The sequence below is a fragment of the Biomphalaria glabrata genome, chromosome 14 (genome assembly GCF_947242115.1).
Source record: "Biomphalaria glabrata chromosome 14, xgBioGlab47.1, whole genome shotgun sequence".
Lineage (NCBI taxonomy): Eukaryota > Metazoa > Mollusca > Gastropoda > Planorbidae > Biomphalaria > Biomphalaria glabrata.
This window is the reverse complement of record NC_074724.1, coordinates 28993666-29013929: the sequence shown is the minus strand read 5'-3', so window position 1 is coordinate 29013929 and position 20264 is coordinate 28993666. Positions and strand designations below refer to the sequence as shown.

The 20264-nt window shown below is 35.4% G+C and overlaps 1 long non-coding RNA gene across 1 annotated transcript; it reads right to left on the bottom strand.

Annotated features, from left to right (window-relative positions):
- Positions 1 to 84: 84 nt before the first annotated feature.
- Positions 85 to 1336, bottom strand: LOC129922678 (uncharacterized). The gene is made up of 4 exons (XR_008774582.1): positions 1246 to 1336; positions 977 to 1035; positions 292 to 575; positions 85 to 169 (listed from the first exon to the last, which is right to left on the bottom strand). It is a non-coding gene; the product is annotated as an uncharacterized LOC129922678 (long non-coding RNA).
- Positions 1337 to 20264: the final 18928 nt, after the last annotated feature.

The window sequence follows — 20264 nt, the reverse complement described above, 5'->3', positions numbered from 1 at the left end:
TTTAATATTTTTATTACCATCTAGAATAAAATAAATCTGTTTGGGTAAGCTTTAAAGGTTGAACATAGAAAAAAAAAGTAGGCACCTGCTAGTTGATAAGTCAGTCATCCTGGTGCTTGCTGTGTGGCTCTGAGCTTTTGATCTTGCTCCTGGTGCAGATCTTTTTGAACTATGAATGACATAAAAGTGCATGTAAATAGATTTCTAAAACATGTTCCTAAATGTTTAACACTCGACAATATTCCTTTCACAATATAAATACTTATATATTAGTTTAGAAGAGTTACTTACTTTCTAGCAGTTTCTTTAGTACTGGTGGGTTCCTTTTTTATATTGCCAGGGTTAGCAGTTGAAGACTTGCCTTTGTTCTGGGGAGAATTTTCCTTTTTCTTAACATCAGTGTTAGTGGCAGAAGATTTGCCTTTGGACCGTCTGGATTCCTTTTTTCTTTTTTCTGTGTCAGTGGAGGAAGAGCTATCTTTGTTTGATGAGGTTTTATCCAGCGATGATACATTATGTCTTGGCTTGTGCTTCCTAACAACTTCAGTATACCCCTCATCTGATTCCGCGAGGTACTGGATAAACAAAAAAAAAAGTTCCTATAGACTATACCTAATACATAAATAAAGTACAAGTAAAGTTTTCCTATCAGACCCAGTGACCCATGGGCCAGACAATAAAATAGACCTTCTGTTTCTATGGTTAACAAGGTTGTAATGTGACAAGTAAAATGACCAAGTGCCTTTACTTTCCCTAACCAGTACCAGGTACCCAATGTAGTTGATAGGAATCAGAGACATCCTGTTCCTTTACCACCTCACCCCAATTATCATGAAATGTTAGTTAATGCACACATTATTCAGATGGTGTTTACTTTTGTCACATGACGTCAATTAATAAAATCTACCAGACGAATTCCACAGCAATAACAAATAGTTTAGTGTAATGTCACAAGAAATATGGCCCAAAAACTTACCACACGGTAATCAAAGTATTCATACTGTGCTGGTTCCTCTTTTTTGGCGTTAGTGGCATCTATAATATAAAAAAAAACATATTTTAATTTACTAGGTAACTTTAGACAAGACAAAAAGAAATTAGTGTTGACATAATTAACCCTTGTTGTAATAAAGTTGTTTTTCTTTTAAATTTAAGTTCTTAACATGCAGTCTATAAGAGAAACTATTTATGACATATCTCAGAAATAAAATCATAATAAAACTAAGGACCTGATCCTCATCTCACCTTCTTTATCTTGAGATGGTTTTGCCTCTGTGACAGTGACATCCAACTTTTTATCCACCTCTTTGACTGAACCTTTAGTACCTCTATTTTTTCTCTGTTTCCTTTGAGAAACCTCTCTGTTAAAATGTTTGAAAAATAATAATATAGCGATTTTCCTAGATATTATTTTATTAAATCTGCACTCTTGATTAAGATACACCACATAGATAGATAAATAGATAGATTGATAGATAGTTCTAAATATGTTGCTCACGACAAATCTAATCGAATCTCTAGAGCACTAGACAAATATACATCTGGTACTAACTAAACCTAAATCTAGGGCTTGATCATCTAAGCTAAGCCGGCTAAGGCTTTAGATTTAGCCAATTTAGTTATGCTTTTAAATTAATAAGTTGACTAAGACATCCAAGAAGACTTAGAAGTTACTCAGTCTCACTCTCAGTGAGTTACAGTTACTCAGTTGAAGTCCTATTAGGACTAGGACTAGGAGACTAGTCTAGACAGTGACAGTAGACCTAGTCTATGACTACTATGAGTATAGATAATAGTATAACTTAGTATAACTAAGTCAGTCTAAGTTAACTATAAAAAAGTATAAAATTAAGAAGTAGGCCTATAATATTAATAGAAATCTATTAAACTAACTAAACCGACAAACTTCACTAATATCACTAAGCTTAATCTTAAAGATTACTAGATGATCTAGATCTTATAATAATCCGTTTGGCCTCAGTCTCTGGCTAAGGTTATTGCACCATTAGTTTTTTTTTACCTAGAAATGAATATCGCAGATCTAAGAGGAATAAGTAGAGCATTTTTATTTTCTGATAGTGGAGAGCAAGCAAAAAATGAAATTTATTTTTCGTAAAATAATAATAACTATAATAATATTCTATTTTTAATATTGTATAATGTTTTTCTATTTAATAAGCTTTAACAGATATGATCCTATGGAGCCCAATATTATTCTAAGGTGACGGGTATAACAATTTTGACAATAGTTTAAAGAATGAAAAATCATATTAATTGCGAGTGCACCAACCTGTGAGAATTGGCTGGTAGATCTAGTTTCTTGCTTGGTTTTACCGTCTCTCTGGGAGTCTGAGCCTTAGAAGAATCCTAAACAAAAGACATCACAAGAATGTTTCTACTAACTAAATAAATAGTAGATCTACAGAATTGAAAAAACTAACTTTCAAAGTGTTAAGGTTTTATACTCTGTCCATGAGCCAGACATCTAATGGAGGGCCAAGGCGCATAAAATAAGACAAGTATATCGAAAAATAAATAATTTATAATATCGAAAGAAATTATTTTCAAACCAATAGACCCTCACGTTTTATAGAAGATAGGGAAACTCTATGTTAACATGCAAGCCTTATATTTATTATATTAAAACGTGATTTTTTTATGACCAAGTATCATGGGTCGGATTTCAGTAAGCTAAGACTATGAGCATTTTTTTATCTGAAAGCCATTATTCTCTTCAAGTTTCAATATAAATGAAATTTATATTTAATAGTAATATAATAAATCCAAAAGCATGTCACCTATGTGAAGAAAGCAATGAAGTAGTCTACCGGGTACTTGTACATCCGGTCCTGGTTGTAACATGTGTTATATTTGATTTTACACATATTGTACATATGTATACATACATTTATTACATTGTAGTAAGTTAAGTATAGTTCACGTTATCAGTCATCTTCTACGAGTTTAGACCCTTAGCGTTAATTGGTAAATAATAGATGCACATTAGGCTATAACCTTAGCGATATTTTCACATTATATATTTATGGCCTATTTTAGGCAATTGTAAATGAAGTACATAGAGATCTATTTTGATACTGTGCACTAACACGTGACGTTGAGATGGAAAATTATCATACATATGGCTTCTTTTTCATTTTTGACATGAATATAAATATATTTACTACATCTAAGTCTAAATCATTTTTCATTTGTATTTAATTATTTAATTAGTTATTAAATTTATTAATAAAAACATTAAAAAGTGTAGAAATTCTTACTAGACAAAAACAAACATAGACCTAATGGTCAAATCTTTTTTTTGTTAGCTTGTGCATTTTAATTTTAAAAATTCTCATTAAAATTGAGCAGATGAAAAAGAAATATAAAGAATAAAAAAAAGGCTTCTTTTATCATTTTTTTAAACTTAAATTTAAGAAAATAATTGTCCTATAAATGAACACATTATTTACCGAAATTATAATAGGGCCTATATTTTTAAGTTACAATGAATTTATTTATAATGGCAGTAGAGATACTTTGCTATTCAGTAGAATGGTGATAGCACGATAAGAAATGATTGGGCAGTCTAGATTACATTTGTGATTTTAAACTTCTTATTAAAGAAGTGCATAAGCCTATTAAATACACATAGTTGTGTTAATCAAGGCTAGAGTAGGCTACTTTTAACAATATAATTATGAAAGATGAGCAAAGAGGCTACTTACGTCGAAAGGAGGTTCAACGACGACCTGGTTGTGATCTCCAGCACCTATCTTGTCTGTAGCAGACTTTGATGGAGAGCATTCAACGAAATTTTTGCAAACGATTCTCATTTTTTTTCCTTTTGAATATCTATGTACGAATGAACAATTAACCTTTAATCCACAGCGGGTTAAGAATCAAACTTAGGTTGAAACTCAATTGAACACAAGTCCAGCTAAGTCAAGAGTCGCAATAGATTCAACTGATCCGATGAAGAACTTTAGAAAAATTGCTGAGAAATAAAAGATTGAAGTGAGCGCCTCAAGATTATTGAGATTGATGACAGGGTTAATTTTTCTGGGTCCTTTATAGAGTCTTCCCTACTCCTAAGCGTTACTGACCAATAGGATGATGGCCGCCAACAACAAAGGGAAGGGCGGGACTAAACCGACTCGGGACAAGTGACCAACTAAGCCCCAGGTGGACAAAGCGACCTTACAGTAACAATAGCCAACACGGTAGCCTATCCTAGCTTGGGACCACTCAATGGCTGCGAATATGGTCTGATACGCTCCTGATTCAACCAAATTGGAAAATTTATTCCAAAACGTTTGTTTTGATAGTGCCTTTTGAATTGTTTTATGACATGGTTTCTTATCATTCACAAAGCGAGTCTTGTGTAAACATTTCTGACATTTGAATAGACATAGGCCCCTACAATTAAATAGCCCATGGCGCTGTCCAGATGGGAAATCAATTGTTTAAGTAGACATAGCTATAACAATTATTACCACAGTAATTATTAAATGTATAAGTTATTAAGATTATATGTATATGAATATATATGGGTATAATGAGATATGGAAATTCCCTTCATAATTTACTGATTTTTCACATGATATTCAACTCAAATCATGAAATTAGAAAATTTAAAAAAATAAAAACTTTATTGTTGTTTTCATAGATTTAATAATTACGGATTTTTTTTTAAAAATACATTATTTTAATAGTCCTGCTTATGTCATTGGTATCTAAAATAATTTAGATTTTATTGTACAGGTAGGCTTAATATGTGGCGTTTACAACAATAATCATTTAGCATTATTTATAAGTAAAAACACCGCTCTAATGCGATTTGATTTTTAAAAAATTAATGCAAAAAAATCTAGATTTAGCATTATCACATTTGCATTTAGCTTGTTTATACGACTTTTAGTTAGAAATATTCGTGTAATACGGGGGTGCCTGGGTTCCATAATTTTAAGTATATATTTAAAAATAAGCTTTTTTTATCCATGAATTGTTATAGTGAGGAGAAAACTGTAAGAAAACTTATGTATATTTTTTTTTCATCCATTTCATATTTTTATGTTTAAACATTTAACATTTTTACCTTGACCCTCTCAGATTATTATTGACTTAAAGTGTCTAACTAAACGCTCCAAAGATAAAAAATGAATTATTGATATTATTGCAAAGTAAATCAGATCAATACACATTAACAAATATTTCTATATTTAGCTTTCTTTTTTTTTTTTTGGGACATGAATAAATATATTTACTAGATCTAAATGATTTTTCATTTGTATTTAAATATTTGATTATTAACTAAAATTATTTATAGAAAAATTGAAAACATAATTTTCGAAGGATAAAAATAAAATTTCTATGTGAACAAATGTATGACCGTGGTGGTATATTAGCCAGTAAATAATTACTCTTTTAAAAAATGTCTTCATGAAACAAATTTGGTAATAATAGTAGAGCATGTGTGCTGCTTTGTAAATGCATTTTAAAATAAGAAAAGAAACAAGAAAATGTCAGAATAGTTGTGTCAATAGGGAGAATTGGTTATTAATGAGGCTTGGTGACTGATAGGTAAAGCGTTTGGCTTCCAAACCGAGGGGTTCCGGGCTCGAATTCTGGTGAAAACTGGGATTTTTTAGTTCGAAAACTTTAGGGCGCCTCTGAGTCAACCCAGCTATAATGGGTACTTGACATTAGTTAAGGAAAAGTTAAGGCACTTGATCGTTGAGCTGGCCACATGACATCCTCGTAAATCGTGGGCCTAAGAAGCAGATGCTTGCAAGGCTGAAAGGAAACTCTACTTGTACCTTCATTTATGATTAATCTACTATTAACTTAGAGGAAATCCCTTAGAATCATATGTGGATAAAATGTTGTATTAGAGCAGGGGTGGACTGGCTATATGGGCATTCTGGCTAATGCCAGAAGAACCAGTACCCAAATGGGCCAATAGGACCAACAGAGGGGCCGCATGGATTTCACTATGAAATGTATTAAATTGTTAAAGGTTTTATCATATTCTTTTATTAAAGTGACCCCCTGAGCGTGATGTTAAAAAATCTTTTAAAGACTCTATCGACATATTTTTCGATATAATGTAATAGCCTACATCCGTAGACAGTACTACTAGTTGGCTTCATCCTACACAATTAGCGATTGAATAGCAACAAAAGGCCTATATTTCTTATACAAATATAGAGCATGTGTACAGTTATCGATACATTATCAAACTTAAGATAATGATTTTGAGGAAAGGTTGAAATAGAATTGAATGCCCAACATGATAGACAATTTGTGGGCCGGATTGTATAGAACTGCCTGGGCCGATTACGTCACCCAGTCGCCCCTGTTGAAGATGATTCGGAACCCAGAAGTCTAGGCTAATGTAGAGATAAAAGTACAAAAATTATGCTTTATATCAATTTTATGCAATCCTATCAGACCAACTTTGCTCCTTTCCCTATTGATACCGAATTTCGAAAGTTTGTCATAAAATTGATGGCATTCATATTTGAGTGATGTTTTTAGGATATAATTCAGTTTGTGAGGATACACTAGTATCTCTGTATTCTAAAAACAAGCAAAATATTTTTTGAATCCTTTAAAAAAAGGAAACGATTATATAAGGGGAAGAACTCCCCATTTACAACTATATCTATCAATAATGAAGAACTTATTTTCCTTATTTAATATAAAACGAAAAAAAAATTCCCAATAATTGATTAAAAATCGTTATTTTTTTATTTATTCATGTTTTGTTAGGTACAATAAATAATTGGAATATATAAAAATATAATATATCTATACATTCACCTAACCAGGATTCTTTCTCATGGGGGTGGATTTTTTAAAATCTAACATTTATCAGGTGTTAATAGAAATATAATCGTTATAAAAGTTGTATAAAAAAAAAGTTTTGTGTCTATTTTTGGTGTGTGTGTGGGGGGGGGGGGGAAGCATATGCTATATTTTACTTATTAACAGGGGATTGAATTTTTTGGTATTATGTAGATTAACTTAAGTTGAGTTCCATCAATATTTACGCGCTGCAACCGAGTAAGTAAGTGAGTGGTCCATAACGCCAGACCAAGGTAGTACCAATGCTCAACGTTTTACCTATTTAAAAAAACACTTGACGATTGACGATTCATACAAAAGACATCACATTGGTAAATGTAGACTTAAACGGCAAAAGAGATTATCGCAGTGATCACTCAATTGTTTTTGACACCTCAAATAATGGGATACAAAAAAAAACACTTAAGAGCGCTCCTTATCCGCCAAAGATTTGATCGTGATTACATGTTTAAGACAGCGTCCGCTCTAATGGTGTGACACACTCGATGCCACTTCATTACGACAATATTGAAGCTAAATTGGGCGAAAACAACTTGACCGTCAAGTCCTCCCTAGCCCCCGGGGAGACAACTTCCTATCACTTGATCCTTTTACGGTAAGTCCGTCGACACGACACTCCTATTTACCTTGTACAATTCACTTGAACAACTTTATCATACTGCCTCCCCCTCCCGAGCCTTTTGAAATAAAGATTCGGCGTCACAGGGTGGAGGGTTAGGGTGTGGGGAAACCATAACATTTCCAATAATGCGAGAGTGTGGGGAGTATAGATACTGAAGCGTCCCACTCACTCCTCCTTTCTCCGATGTCCTCAAATGTCTCTACCAACTTCACAACGTCACCTTGAAGACAAGCAATAACACCATGCCTGACAAGTTTCGCCAAGCTGGGCAGTCCATTGGAATGACTACTAACCACATTCAGATCTATTACCAATTGTGCTACTTGTAATCTCTTCAATGTTGTGACACGAACTAGTGTGTAAACATTCTAGCAAGGTCTGAAAGAATTTTTTCTTTACTTTAACAAATCAAGAGGCGGCACACGAGGGGTCCAGCCATGGGTCATTTGTTTGGTTAGAAATACAGGTAAAAAAAGTTTTGATATTTTTCAGCACGAATATCAGGAGCTGTGAAATAAAAACAATCAACCTTATACAAATTTGTCACCACACTTACGCAATGTAACCCCTCCCTTGGCCTCTCCTTGATATTGTTACGATTCTCTCTTCCTACTCAGGCCTTCCGTAAACACTGCTAAAACTCAACACAACACATCAACACATCAAGAACCTGACAACAAGAGCTTCACAATATCGGGTACTTTAATAATGAGTGAATAAGTAGGTAATTGCCAATACTAGACAATTGGCATCAAACACATCAACAACTAAAATGTCACTCTGTACATCACCGTACAAAACTCTACTGTCTCTCTTTCTGGACTTGTACATCAACACATGAGGACTCGACCAGGACCGACTTCATAGCCGACTAACAGTCCCGGTCCCGACGCTCTCCGGTCTTGAACTGGTGCTTTCCTACACACTGTCACTCGTACACGCAGGCTTTCGATCACATGACCATAACATTGGTCATATTTGCGTGTAATCGTGTAATCGTAGTACTGTCCCTTGTCCAAGGCCCCGCTGACCTGAGTGTTTCACGTGTGTGTCAGCTGAGCCAATAGTTAACCCTTTTGCGCCGCCAATAGGGTCATAACACTGCCCCCTTCTCAGATTTGTCCGTCCCGGACAAAATCTATCACACGACATGGGCAGTGGCGTTGAATCGATGCAGGAGGAGGTCTATCGGTGGGGGCGACAATGGGCTTATAGTGCCATCTCGATGGAGCCATCTGCGTTGTATACTGCGTATGTCTCTTTCTCCTTCTGCTCCAGTTGACCTTCACCTGGTTGCACAGACGTCGTGGTTGCATCGCCATGCACTTTGGATTCAGCAACCATCGCCTTCTTTGGTCGCTCACTACTGAGAGCAGCCACTTAACACATGGGGAGGGATATGTCAGGACAGGGGTCACCAAGATCGTTGGCCTAACAGGTTTCTTCATAGGGCTTTGATGAGAAAGACTTGGGGGTTGGGTTTCAGGTTCACAGGAGGGGAAATTGTGGCACACATCATCTTCAGGCTTACCCGGAGGGCAAACTAGTGGAGCAAGTTGGCAGCACTCCACTTGCGAAGGTCCCTCATCTTCAGCGTCAGGCTCCAGTTCACTTACTTTACCATCACCAGGGCTTCTCACTCTGGTCTCGTCAGCTGGACAAACGTCTGCTGGGTGCAGAACTTGCCGATGGGTTCCTTGGAGTTGGCGTTCTCCCTGCAAAGCTCGACACACAAAGTTCTTGCCAAACAGCTGGGTGCAGCCACCAGGATTCGAGTTCCTCGCATCAACACTGGCAGATTGACAGATGTCTTTAATGTCCTCAGCTACGAGCTTGGGGAAAGACACAACGTTGTCATGTTCTGTCTGGCTGATGGAGGCACTCAGATCAGATACGTCTACAGCAAAAGCGTTGGTTGAGCTATTGGTCTCTTCTCTTGTTTCTTCACCTGTCTCTTTCTGCGAGTCACCCTTGATCACATTCTGAAAGCCAGCCAACATCTGCTCTTGAAAGGTGATCAAGAGCTCTACAACATCGGGTTTGAGTTCAAAGAGGTACGTGTTCGGATCTTCCTCTTCATCCACTAGGGCTTGCCGGAGACGTTCTTTAAGAGTTTCGTTGCTCCTTTCGTAGTACTTCAGTCCTCGCCATTTCAGCTCTTCTTTCAGTTCTTTCAGATTCAGTTCATCTAGCAGTTTTACAGAAGCCATAGGAAATCCCACTTCAAGACACCAGTGTTACGTTCTCTCCCTTAATCATCAGGCCTTCCGTAAACACTGCTAAAACTCAACACAACACATCAACACATCAAGAACCTGACAACAAGAGCTTCACAATATCGGGTACTTTAATAATGAGTGAATAAGTAGGTAATTGCCAATACTAGACAATTGGCATCAAACACATCAACAACTAAAATGTCACTCTGTACATCACCGTACAAAACTCTACTGTCTCTCTTTCTGGACTTGTACATCAACACATGAGGACTCGACCAGGACCGACTTCATAGCCGACTAACAGTCCCGGTCCCGACGCTCTCCGGTCTTGAACTGGTGCTTTCCTACACACTGTCACTCGTACACGCAGGCTTTCGATCACATGACCATAACATTGGTCATATTTGCGTGTAATCGTGTAATCGTAGTACTGTCCCTTGTCCAAGGCCCCGCTGACCTGAGTGTTTCACGTGTGTGTCAGCTGAGCCAATAGTTAACCCTTTTGCGCCGCCAATAGGGTCATAACAATATTAATTTTATAGTAAAGTAGCTTTAAATGTGTATTTTTGTGAAGGAAAAAAAGATCTACATATTTAAAAAAAAAAACGGTTCGATTTCAGAAGATACGATTTCGCACGCTGCTAAACATCATGAAAGGGGATTTTTTTTTTTAAATCCAATCTGACCAAGTTGTCAGATAACTTTGAAGCACACGGAGGGTACAAGCAATAACAAAACGAAAACACGACAAGGTGTGCAGTACATTCGAATGACTACCTACCAACTAGTTCTAGCACAGGGGCTCTCAACCTGTGGTTCGCGACCACAATGGGGGTCGAATGACGATTTGCCTGGGGACCATCGAAAATATTGACTTTTTTTGTAAATTTCAACGTGTAAAACTTGACATTGTAATTTTTTTATTGGAATTAACTTTAAAAAAAAAACAACTAATATCATTTTCATAAATCTGGATCAAATGTTTACTTGCAAATGCTGAGTAGCGCTTTCTTCATTCCTAAATATAATTTTGCAAAACACGAGTTCGCCTGCCAATTATAAAGAAAAAAAACTAGAATCGTTGTGATGTCCTAAAGACTGTATCGAAATGTTCTGATCTAGCAAAGCAGAAAAGAAAAGCTTAGAAAGTCTCAATACTATTGTAGGCCTATCATTGTGGAGGATCTGAAACTTTAGCTTGTCCGTGATGCTTTTTAATTTCTCAAATAAGTATGTAACATAAAAATGGTGAATAAGAAATAGATGAGTAAATAAATTTAAAGATTTATTATTTGTGATTTTAATTGGAATTACAATTTTATAATATTATCAAAAGCAAAATTAAGTATACTTATGAAAGAAAATAATTTTACGGTTTGGGGGGGGGTGTCGCTGAATAGCGTGAAAGTGTAAAAAGGTGTCGCCAAACTAAAATGGTCGAGAACCGCTGATCTAGCACTAATTATAATCTCTGCAGTGTTGTGACAGGTTATACAGTAACCTTGGCCTTTTTTTTTTGCGCGCAATAGGACTCTACTGTTTGGGCAGTAAGCATTCCTGGAAAACACGCCAATATGTGCAGTCCATTTGAATGACCACCAACTCAATCTAGTTGTATTGTCTTCAATGTTGTAACATGAAGATAATGCCAGTGGCCAGTATGCACACGTTATGCCCGTGAAAGAAGACTAAAGAGTGTAGTGTTTGTGTATACTGGTTATATCATTTAATGTGATTGGTTAAAGAAAAAGGGGGGAAAAGCCACAAAATTTAATTTGAATGAATTAAAAATTAACTCTTTTACAAAATGCAATCTCATATAACGTAGAAACAATTATTTGCAGTCAGTATAGGCAATCTAGTTTGTGAGACACATTGCTTAGCATAATGAGGTCTGATTCGTTTATTACTTTAAAAAATTTTTAAGTGTGTTTATAACCTTATATTAGAGTAAGAATAGAGAATAGATTCAGAGACCAAGTTCATATCCTTTCAAAATTATAGATCTCGACAACATAGTCATTGTTTAACAACATTCAAAAATATTTACAAGAGTTTTATGTTCATTACCAAGTTTGGTAACTAAAAGAGAAAAAAAAATACTTTAAAAAAAAAGCTTATGCAAGGGAAAGAACTTTTCTGATAAAGAGGAGTGTTTAGCTCCCTTTATGCTATAAAAAAAATATTGCTATTTGATTAGCTAAGATAAACGTGTGCGCGCGGAGTTTTTAAAATAAATGTTTAAAAAATAAACAAAACTCATAATCTTCATATATATATACACGCCTCTCTGCATAAATCTATCTATCCGTCTGTCTTTCTGTGTTACCTAAACGTAGTGACAAATATAGTGTACACTCAAGTTACAATATACAACAAAGTATTACTTGGGAATAATAACTCTTTTAGAAAATGCAATCTCATATAACGTAAAAACAATTATTTGCAGTCAGTAAAGGCAATCAAGTTGGTGAGACACATTGTTAAGTATAATGAGGTCTAATTAATTTATCGCTTTAAAAAAATTTTAAGTGTGTTTATAACCTTATATTAGAGTATGAATAGATTCAGAGACCAAGTTCATATCCTTTCAAAATTATAGATCTCGACAACATAGTCATTATCTAACAACATTCAAAAATATTTACAAGAGTTTTATGTACATTACCAAGTTTGGTAACTAAAAGAGAAAAAAAATACTTTTAAAAAAAGCTTATGCAATGGGAAGAACTTTACTGAAAAAGAGGAGTGATTAGCTCCCTTTCTGCTATAAAAAAAATAGTGCTATTTGATTAACTAAGACAAACGTGTGCTTTAAAATAAAGAAATGTTAAAAAAATAAACAAAACTCATAATCTTCACATATATATATATACAATCCTCTCTGCATAAATCTATCTATCCGTATGTCTTTCTGTGTTATCTAAATGTAGTGACAAATATAGTGTACACTCAAGTCACAGCATACAACAAAGTACTACTTGGGAATAATAATGTCCATTGCTTAAAGAATGACTCCAGCTATGTAAGGTGTGCGCTTCGAAAAACAAAAGTATTTTTTCTGGGTGATAATTATTCCAACACCTATGTTCTGGAATCCTTAGTAAAATCTGCATTTTGCATCCTCTACACCTGTGGTACGTGTACCCAATGATCTATCACATCTTTTTTTTTTACAAATTTTATATCAGTTCACTCTGTCTATCTGTTTGTCTGATAAAAAGTTTGTACAACTTATTTCTCCCACACCTGTTCTCTGATAAGTTGAAACTTTGCACAATATTTCATTGGTTCTGCCAATGAATCAATTAGTCAATTAATTACTGGCAATTAATTATTTTGTTTAATACCAACGAGAAAAATTAACTCCCAGCTCTAATGGGTGCCTGACAAGTAAAGGAGGTTTGTGCTGGCCACATAACACCCTCGTTAAGAGTGGACCACAGAAACTGATGACCTTTACATCATCTTTACTTTTACTTTTATTCACAGATACGGCTAAATATGTAGGGTTTCGTTCCATTTATGTAATTGAACACATGATTTCTTCCACGCCCATTCTCAGATCAAGGACAATTTTTGAACAATTATTTATTATTGTACTTAACAAAACATGAATCAATTTAATAATTAATTAATTAATTATCGGTAATTAATTATTTTCTTTAATATTGAGCTATATAGTTGTAAGTGCGGAGTTCTTTCGCTTAGATAAACGTTTTAAAGGATTTTTAAAAATTTACTATTTTGTCTTTTCGTTGTTGTTTTGTTTTCACACCCAGTATTAGCAGGTGCAGTGTTAATAAGATGGCTGCCTGGTCGGGCTTTTGGACTGTAGTCTCGTTGGTTCTGGGCTCATACTATGCCCACTGGTATTCCCCATAGTCTTGTAGATTATTTAAAAGTCCAAAGGAACATTCGAAACATGTAAAAAACATTTTACAATCAAACAAACATTATAAAGTATCGGAATTTATTATTATTCTCTATTCAAAGAATTCATTACATATTCAGTTGACATTGGTTCATTCAATGCGTAGTGGTTAGACAACGACACATTATTGACAGCCTTATGTCATTATTATAAATTAGTTAGTAAATATAAATCGTCACATTGTTAAGTTGACAAATAATGGTATATTGTAGCTGACACGCCATGGTCAGTCGAAACATTCTTATCTAAAGGCTTGACTGGACTGGTATTGTTTTATTCGGACACGTTTTGAGGCGTATCTAATGTTTTTGTACACTTATTTTGGGGAACATTTAGACGCGGCTTCTAGAATGTACTTACATCAAGAACGCACAACTCATTGGTGAAGGAAGGGGGAAACCCTTGACGTGGTGGTCAAGTTATTGTCACTTTTGTACTCATCTATTACTGCTGTCGTAGTCATACAGATCCACTCTCTACAACGCAAACAATCCCACTATTGTATTGACAGATTTGTGGACGCCATCTTATTGTTTCTCCTGGGTGTCAAAACAATGCTGCAGATGAAAGGGGAATCAGGCGCCCCAGGTGCGAGGTAGAGTTGTGGACGAACTGTTCAACTGTATCATATTGTTATAAACCTGGTGGTGGTACAGATTTAGGTAGTGGTGTGTGTGTGTAGTCAGCCGACGCAAATCGCCCCAGGCCAGCGCTAGACGAGCGGTCAAGCGTGACGAGTTACGACTGTCAGCCGAGTCGAGCGTCAACAGGACAGTTCGGGAAGGATCGCCGACGTGAACAGAGCTCAGGAGCGTCACGAGAGTTATAGTCATCTGACCACCTAGAAACGTCGAGGGGCGTTCTGTCCGGTTTGAGAAGGCCAGTAGGGACCCTATATAAGAGAGGAGGTGTCGCAGTCAAGACGGTCGAGAAAAGGGGCTCAATACAGCAAGGTTGAGAAAGCGGGTTCACGACAGGAGTTCAGAACACGGTCGACTACAGCACAGTTCAGCGGTGTGGCTCTGTACGGAGCATTACGACGGTTCAGTGCGGAGTACTATCAAGTAGGCTACAGTTGAGACGAACGGCGTCTTGATCTTCGTCTGTGATCGAGTCCGACACAACGAGCCTAGTGTGTGAAGTCAGTCCTGAACTGATGAACCCAGTGCAAGCCCGGAACGAGACGGAGAGGCCAGTGCAAAAGACTTGATACGGCGGAACGGTGTTATCGGAGAGATATTTGTTATCGCAGAGCTATTTGTACTGTTCTACGTGCTGCCAATTGTACAGTATTGGCTGTTATTTATGGACATTAAACCTTTACGTTATTTTGGAGCCCTGACTTGTCAAGTTCTTTAAGTTGGTGGTGTATGGTGCAGTTTGCAGAGAGCCTGGATAGTGAGATTCGTAACAATATGCTTCACTAATTGAAACGTTCTTTATGTAGTTAAAACATTAAGCCTAAAATCCTTTCCTGCAATGGACAACGGAGAATTAAACTAAAAAGTCGTTCTTGAAAATGTACAAGATGTCACTTATATTAAAGTAAAGAAACAAACTAAAAGACATAAATCCTTTAAATCTAATAGCAACCAGTTTGTTTGCATCCAAATAGTTCTGTGCTGGTTGAAACAATTTAAGATAGAATCACAGCAACTTAATAAAACACAATGTAGATCCATGAAAGGTTTAAATAATTAAGCAGTTAATTCCAGTGCTTGTTTCAAGATCGTGAAACAATTGTTCCTCTTTTATATATTTGTCTACAATAGCTAAATCTAATTATGTTTGTATTCACAATTTGTTTAATTTGCTTTGTTGCATATAGAAAAACTGATTGAAAGTCAATTAACAACTGTCCCTTTCAATAAAATTCAACTTGGAATGGTTTTAAATTGATTTGCTCTTAAGATGAGGCATACTTTTTTTTTGGCTTGTATTTATATCATCTTTATCTTGTATCTTATTTAACTCATGTGTATTTTTTTTTAGCAATTTGTAATTTTTAATTATTTCATTGCTGTTCAATATATGTTTTGATTATTTGGTGATATGAACGTTTTGTTTTATGCTTTGTTTAATGTGAATGTTACATTTGAATTTCACCAATTAAAATACATGGCTTAGAAACATGGGGGAAAAAATTGAAGTGGATAAATGCAGGGGGTCTACCGAAAAATGGAAAACATGGCAAGGGGTCTACGAGAAAAAAAAAGTCAGGGAACCACTGATCTAAATGAACTAGAAGCTACGATAGTAAAATATTCAATTCAAGACTTTGTCAAAGTTTATTAAATGGTTTATTGAATGAAATGATTTAGATTTGATTATGCTGCGAATTAAAATCAAACTATGAGACACAGCCATTACTGAAGCAGTGTTACAAGCCACAAACATCACTGCGGTTCATAAAAGCTGCGCTGTTGTAAAGATCAAGAAACATTACTTTTATCCCATGAATACCAACAAAATAAAACATTTCTATTATAGGCCTAAAAAATTAAAGTACCCCTTTCAAATCTTGTAATCTATTTGGCAGTCGGTTAACGATGATGCCATGCGGTCAGCACAACGACCATCTATCTATTACTTTCCCCATTTAAAGTCAGTTACCCCTAAAAGTAAGATGGACTCAAAATCCTAAAATAAAACTTCAGTTCAAAATAATATTCTGCACCCGATTAGGATGAATTGTGGGATGGGACAGGGTTCAGAGGACACCAGAGAAGGGTGGGGCAGTGCGTCGGAGACGCCTCTCTGTTTATTCTTGACTGGACTGTTTCCTCTCTATTGTTTGAAACGCTCCTATTTCCTCCGCCCTCCATCTCGTTACTTACCGGTACTTTACTTTTACCACCTGTGACACCGCGAGTGTATATCACACGTAAAGGGGAGGGGGCGGTAATATGAGGAGGTAGTACAAACGAACGAGGTAGGGAGGGACTGTCGCGTGTTTTGTAACATTTTTGTAATCAAATAGTGTAAAAAAATTGTACACATGTTATGTTATTTTAATTCTTTACCCAAAGAAAATGATTTTTCAAGACGAAAAATGCAAAAATATGTTCATGAAAAGTCTATAGAGTTCTCTATGTCATTGTACTACGAAAATAGAATACGGAAAGGTCATCCTCAAAGTTAGATAACTCTTGGAAAAATATCAAATCTATTTTTAATTTATTTAAATATTACTAGTTTAACCATTTAAAAAGTAAATTTTATAAAAGATAACATATTTTTTACATTTTTTTTACAAATACAGTTTTAAATCATACAAATTGTTTTATTTCAAAAGAATTTCTAAAGTTTAAAGAAATATTTGTAAAATAAAGCAGAAAATATTTTGTAGATTTATCTTTTGAAAAGCAAATATAAGTTGTATGTTTTTATAACCGTGTTTTCAAATATTTTCATCGGCTTTGTGACAAGTACTCAGAGTGTTTGCTTTTAGAGCTTAACGTGCTGGGTTCAGTTCTCAGCAAGAGCAAGTTATTTTTTTTTTCTACTTTTTTCTGTTCTTTGTACTAAATGAAAAATATGTATCACGGCATCCGAATAAATTGATAATTTTGTATGAATTTATATATTTTTGCCAGAGGCGGACTTGATGTCGAAAATGGCCAAGGCATTTCTATACAGTACAGCCCAAGAAATTGTGTATCATATGAGGGGTTCTTCAAGTATAGTTTTATCTGTTCTCTCATTTCTTGGTGAATGCCTTAACCTTGCCTGCACTGCTATTTGGTACTCTCTTTATCTATGCGCGATGCGATTGCCCACATCGCCTCCACCTTGCGCCGCTTCTGCGGCTTGTGAAATATGTCTAAACGCTAAAGATATGTATGATATGGTTTAAAATCTATACGTGTTATATTTTAACAGATAATCAAGTTATTGCTTCAGCTATTCAATGAGGCGAGTTTAATTTTTAAGAAATCTCCAACTGTCCCGGAAGCCGGTATCGTACATTTGATCTCTTCTATGTCATTTCAAGCAAAACTTCATCTAAGATGGTCTTTATATTGTGTTTTTTAGAAAGCTATTTTGTTTTGACTATTGACTTTTAGCTTGACAAACAACTTTGTTTTAGGCACACGGTCGACCCTTATATGGATATATGGCCTTACTTGCGTAACTGTAAATTTTAACCATCTTTTCACGCAACTAACAAGATAGAAACGATTTCTTGAAGCAGTTCTATAGATATCTTACATAAGTCTATCTAAAATTGGTTCAACTTGGATAAAGCTAATTGTTTGCTAGTCTACACAATTCCTTCTTTTATGAACAAAAAAATGTTAGAATGACATATTGAGACAAAATTTTAAGATCAATACTTTTTAAAATTAGTTGTTTAAAATATTTTCTATCTTTTATTAGTCTGTTTTTGTTATTTATATACATTTTTTCATTATAATTTTCTAAGTAACCAGGACGATTAGACTTTCGAAAAAGATGTGCAAAAAGATAGGATGTTATATCTTTACATTTGCTTTGCGGAAAACGGTATTGGCCTTTGGACTATGACAGGTGCTATAAATACACTCCATTAGAGCCATGCAGGTAATTGCTGTCTCTTAGGATGAAAGAAGAGGAAAAAAGCCATTTCTAAATTCACCAAAATAGAATCCTTAGACAGGCACCCTCTTAAATCCAAAATTCACATGGCCGTCTAAAAGAAGTCATTTTGTTCAAGAATCACAGAACCTTAAAATGAAATACCCCCTAGGAAATATACTTACTGAATCAACAAAGCAGCATTATACTTTTCCTCCCTAAGACCAGAGTTCCCTCCCTCCTTTAAGAGACTGCGTCGAAATTGTATCAAAAACTCCGATCACAACCAAACTGAGATCAAGAAATTAGTAAATACGTTTCTAAAAATTCATTACCCCATCAAGCCAGAGTTAACACAGGTGGATCCAGTCAAAAAATCTAACACAAACGGAGAAGCTGGCATAATATTTGAATGCCCCAATGGACAAAGACTATAAAAGTCAATGGCAACTGATGATCTCTTAGACAGCCATAGGGCAGAAAGGCAAGCACTGGAACTAGCTGCTACCACACTAATAAACTACCCATGTACACCAAACAGCCAAATTGTCTTACTGACAGATGCCGAAACAGTCCTTTAAAGCCTGAAAAACTCAGATACTTACTATATAAAGCTACTCAGGACAGCTCTTGTAAACCTTAACATCAACAGCAAGGAAATTCTTCAATTAATTCCTTCACACATTGAATTAGAAAGGCAATGAAAAAGCATACTGGCCAAAGATGGAAGAATAAACAAACAAATTAAAATCTATCTCTACCCAGAAGAAGTAATAAAAATAATAGACTGTAGAATAAATGAGAATTTAACCAGCTCAAATCCCAATTATAAGAAAAAGGACGTCAATTATAAGCTATCTCGACATGACCAACGCATAATTTTTCGACTAAGAACCGGACACAACAGAATGAGACAACATATGTTCCGGAAGCTTTAAGTAGGGACGAGCTAAATCTGCCCTTGTGGAGCATCACCAGAGTATGCTGGCTATGTCCTCCAAAGCTTCATACTATACCAAGAGGCCCGAACAAGACTTTGGCCTAAAAGACCCTCTTAAAGAATAGAAACTATATAAAGAGCTTCCTGGTTGATCTTAGATATATGATTACTGATTTGAACCCTCCGACATTAGAATAAAAACGAAGAAGAAGAAAAAGGCAGTGGTAATGTTTTTAAAGTAGACCAAAGCTAATATCGTAAATGCCTGGATGGGGATGTGTTTAACTTAAGGATGTGTCGATTTCAGGGATATAATAAGGCAGTTTCAATGTCTGGAGTTCACGAGGGAGTGCAGGTAATATTGAGAAAAGAACGCAAAAGCAATTTAATGGATGTCTTCACTTAATCTATGTGATCAACATTCTTGATCGGAAAATTCTTCTTGCACAACATTTTTGGAACTCTAAATTTTTGTTTCTTTCTTTCCGCTTTCAACAGTGGCGTGGCTAGGTTGGGGGGAGGAGGGGGAGAATTTGAAGATCCCCGGGTCCCCACTTGAGCGGGGCACCAAATGAGTGTCCGAAATTTGTTGTTAAATAAATTAAATATTACAGCAATGCCATGTAATCTAATTTTTCACGTTTTTTTTATAAGCTAGTGACCCTGTTGCATGTATTACACACAGAGTATTATTAACACTTTCCTTGCGGGGTTACTCTCATTTTCAAGGAGTAGCGCTGACTAGTGCTGTGTTCTTCTCAGGAAGTAACTTGGTATATAGGGTACTTTATTTCATCATCCTTATCATTTAATAAGAAGCCTGATAAGAGCACTGAAAACATAGGAGACCATGAACGTGTGGAAGAAAAGTATCACTATTCATAAGATTTATAGAAAGATACAGCAGTTGAAGAAGTGAAAATGAGATTAGAGACTCCAGGAGAATACCTTTTACCACAGTCAGAGAAAACATCTGAAGTATGTGATTCAGGTGATCAAGTGATGTTCTTACAAAATCACTTTCTCCAGCAGTAATTAATTACAAAGACTTCAGATATATCCAGTCTGGAATTTTAACTGAGGAACTGTGAGCAAAAATGCTAGAATAGTTTATTTTTAAATAAC